Source organism: Limulus polyphemus, unplaced genomic scaffold (assembly GCF_000517525.1).
Source record: "Limulus polyphemus unplaced genomic scaffold, Limulus_polyphemus-2.1.2 Scaffold3004, whole genome shotgun sequence".
NCBI classification, from domain to species: domain Eukaryota; kingdom Metazoa; phylum Arthropoda; class Merostomata; order Xiphosura; family Limulidae; genus Limulus; species Limulus polyphemus.
Window position 1 is genome coordinate 132,061 of NW_013668614.1, and position 4,420 is coordinate 136,480.

The 4,420-nt window shown below is 33.4% G+C and overlaps 1 long non-coding RNA gene across 1 annotated transcript in view; it reads left to right on the plus strand.

The window, feature by feature from the left end:
- LOC106468428 overlaps positions 1–2,394 on the plus strand; it is a 4,048-nt gene extending 1,654 nt beyond the window's left edge. The window contains exons 3-5 of the long non-coding RNA XR_001291385.2: positions 553–713; positions 1,630–1,729; positions 2,006–2,394. This is a non-coding gene — a long non-coding RNA (uncharacterized LOC106468428). The remainder of the gene's footprint in view (positions 1–552; positions 714–1,629; positions 1,730–2,005) is intronic.
- Positions 2,395–4,420: the final 2,026 nt, after the last annotated feature.

A 4,420-nucleotide genomic window follows, 5' to 3' on the forward strand; every position in this document is an offset into this window, starting at 1 on the left:
AAACAAGCAGAAGAAAGAAGAACAAGAAATTCAAAATTTTTTGCTATGATCATTACAGACATTCCCAGAACTTCTGACTCAGTCATTACATAGATATTGTTATAAAAAGGAAACACTGTATACCGATGAACAATCCGAGCCATCCCCCTACATAGGCAGTGCTGCCCCCTGCCTGATACTTGTACAAAGAGTAATTACAAATAATTAGTCTGTCTGCATCGATTGTTAACTCTTAATCACAACGGATTATATTGAAAGCTTCTGTTTTATTTATGATTATCTTAAGATGAATCTACGGTTAATAATTTTGTTTTCTTCAGATTTAGATACATTATTTTCTATGTATCTTTTGAATCAATTATTACATATTTATTGAATAAATTATAGGGGGAGAAATGTACCAATAAACTGGTTAATAAAAATAGTGAAAATATAAGTGAATTAATAGTGAAGTCTGTGCTCAATTTAGAACATCATTGAAAAAGATTAAAGATACTTTTATAACTACAAACACTAGTTAATAGATGGAACTTTTGATATAATTTGTTTTAGGTTCATGTCGTTACACTGCCACTTATTCCCAAATTTTGACTTTTGCCCATCCTGAACCGAAGCCACTTGATTCAGGTCATTAGGATAGTTTTCATTCAAATGGATAGAGGGCACTTCAACGGCAGGTGGCGCTAGTTGATTCAGCGCAGTAAAACGTGAAAGTAAGTAATATCATAAGCATAGGAATAATAAAATATTTTATAATAAATTACGCTTCTGAAATTTATTATTTTACCATGCGTTTTCGTTTTATCCTCTTAGACCCTTTGAATATATACCTCCAACTGTTTGGTATATCACTCATTCCTATCTTAAATGTGAACTCGTTTTTCACATTATAAAAAAAAAATTCTTGAATTTATTTTAAACTTGCTTTATGATAATTTTTAAGAAACTCGAGAACGTCTTTGTTGTACATATTTCTAATTTAAAGTTGCTAATATAAACTACATTTTATAATTTTATAATCTGTTCTCACTGTGTCATTTCGAAATCATAAAATAGAAATGGACTAAATACGGATTTTCTTTAACCTGAAATATTCGCGATATCCTTCCGAAACGTTAAATATTCAAGAACATAGAAAGTGTTACTTAAAACCACTAAGTAAGTTTATGCTAAACAGAAATTCTCTCTTTCCAATTAATTTTTTTTTTAAGAATAAAATATCTCAGGTATTTAAAATACTGTATTCGTTACGAATTGCCCTTCAATGGCACAGCGGTATGTCTGCGGACTTACAACGCTAGAATCCGGGTTTCGATACCCGTGGTGGACATAGCATAGATAGCCCATTGTGTAGTTTTGTGCTTAACTACAAACAACAACTCTCTAACTTACTTTTCTTATAAAAACCGTATTTAATAAAACTGTAGCTCCATATTTTTGAAGGCTATAGATAAAATGTTTTTAATTGTGTACCAGTTTAACGTTGAATATTATTTATGATTTTAAACAAACAATCGTTACGAATTACGAAGCTTGAGCAAAGAGCAACGCTTGGACACAAACTCCACATTTTTTACTAAACCGATGAACTTATACTGACTTTATCTTAATTTTATTCCTCACTTACAGGTGTCATAAATCATCGGATGAAGAGGAACGGTAAAATCTCCGAAAGGAAGATCGCTAAAACATTGTTCTGACAGTGAATCAAACTACTACGTTTCATTGGGTATTTTTCTTGTTTTTTATTATTATTATTATTATTGAATTTGGTTTTAATATATTCCATTAGAAATTTAGCAAAAATATAGGGAGTAAAAGAATAAACAATTCAATTGAATTCAATTTTTAAGAAACACGTTTTAATACAAAACCAAATATAATTACATAGGCTACTGTTTATAATTTTTGATTATTAGTGAAATACAAATATTAGGCGTAATTTCAATTTTACTAATGTGTTTAATTGATGTACTTACTTATGTGCCTTTTCAATTAACTGCAGGTTCCGGAAGCCAAAGTAACAAATCCTTTTCCGCCAGGAGAGCTATTTGACGGCAACAATATGGTTATGGAACGGCGACAATGTGGTTATGGAACGGCGACAATATGGTTATGGAACGGCGACAATATGGTTATGAAACAGCGACAATATGGTTATGAAACGGCAACAATGTGGTTATGAAACGGCAACAATGTGGTTATGAAACGGCAACGATGTGGTTATGAAACGGCGACAATGTGGTTATGAAACGGCGACAATGTGGTTATGAAACGGCAACAATGTGGTTATGGAACGGCAACAATATGGTTATAGCTGTGCTACCGTTCTTTGTTGATGAAAGCCCTTATATGCCTTTTGATACACGAATAAATAAATACATTCCATCATAATGAATCGTTCATTGTTATCAAATCTTATTTACATTATATGGATGAACATAATTAGTTTATATATATATATACACACTGTAATTTTGTAAAATGAACATATATATATATATATGTATATAAGAAAAGAATGAAAATAAGTTTCATACTTTGTATAGTTTTAAACATAAACCATGGTTAGTAATTACAAGAAAACTGAAACAAATGTGTGTTTATAATATATATATATATATATATTATTTAGTTTTAAGTAGCCATTTGACGTGACACGTAAAAGAGAACCGAGCTACTGGCTTTGAAATAAACTAATAATTTGGGCAACCGGATATAAGCCTAAACGTGAATGAATATGATTAATACCTAAAACGTGTATTACAATTAGTTCAAGTGCGAACTTCTCGGTTATATAAGGGTAGCTGAACCACGGAATTTGAAATTTGAATGAATAGTAAAAAAATTACTTTACGGTTTTATTAGAAATAACAACAATTGAACCACACACTCCTGGGACTATGGAAAATAAAAAACTATATATATATATATATATATATATGTATGTGTATTAAAAAATATATTGATTGCCTATCTATCCGTAAGACTAGCCCCCCAGTGGCACAGCGGTATGTCCGCGGACTTACAACGCTAGAAACCGAGTTTCGATACCCGTGGTGGGCAGAGCACAGATAGCCCATTGTGTAGCATTGTGCTTAACTTCAAACAAACAAACAATCCGTAAGACTAATAAACAGAACAGAATATCTATGAATACAATTTTTCCCGGTGGAACAGCGGTAAGTTTACGGACGTGCAATTCTAGAGTCCGGGGTTCGATTCGCCGCGGTGGACACACCAGATAGCCCAATGTGACTTTGCTCCAAAACTGAATTAAAAACTATAGACTTCGTTAGAAAAATATGCTCTGAAATTCATATTCGGAACTTATAATACCTCTTATATAACCCTGCTCGTTCCAGATTAACCACTGACTAATCGCAAAATTAAATTTGTCGTATTCGATATTTTCTTAGTTTTATTGGTGCGTAAAGTGATTTCTTTTTTTTATTCGGACGTTCAATGAAACAGACAACACACCCGGTTTTGTTTGTTTGTTTTCAGCACATAGTCTTACAGGGGGCTACGTGCACTGTGTTCATCTCGGGAATCGAACTCCGGATTTTACAGTTGTAAGTTTGGAAACGCACCCAATTAGGTGTGTGATAAACTATCGAGTAATTGGGTGGTACTTAATTTATAGGGAAAGAGAGAAAACAGCCCCGGCATGGCTAGGTGGTTAGGTCGCTCGACTCGCAATCTGAGAGTCGCGGGTTCGAATACCCGTCACACCAAACATGCTCACCCTTTCAGCCGTGGGGGCGTTATAAAGTGATGGTCAATCCCACTATTCGTTGGTAAAAGAATAGCGTGCAGCGACTGGAAACAAACCATATAGAAAAATCTTTGATTCACACTCCGACACACTAACCGCTAGGCCACGCCTTACCAACACATTACTGTCGTAAATTGAAGATTTATTGGGACTTCATTCTTTATTTATATTCATTTCAAAACTCAATTTTATAAAAGTGATATGGAATAAGCACTATTATTTTTATCTAATACGAACTTCTGCTTTTGCTCACAGACAAAGAAAAAAAAATTGAAACGTATTACTTTCACCTTCTTGAAGAATATTTAATTAAAATTTGAATACCCTCTATTAAAAATCTAAATCACATGTACGGAAACCGTATAAACGTTACCGAAGTTAATATATACATTTGTTTGTTTGTTTTGAATTTCGCGCAAAGCTATACGAGGGCTATCTGCGCTAGCCATTCCTAATTTAGCAGTGAAATAGAGGGAAGGCAAATATTCATCACCACCCACGCCAACAATAGTGGGATTGACCGTCTATTATATTGCGTGTCGAGCGCTCTAACCATTTGGCCATGCCGGGCCAATAACGTTAAAGTTTACATTGCAGTATAGTTGGTTTTTTGATAATGTTTGTTTGTTTGTAGTTAAGCAC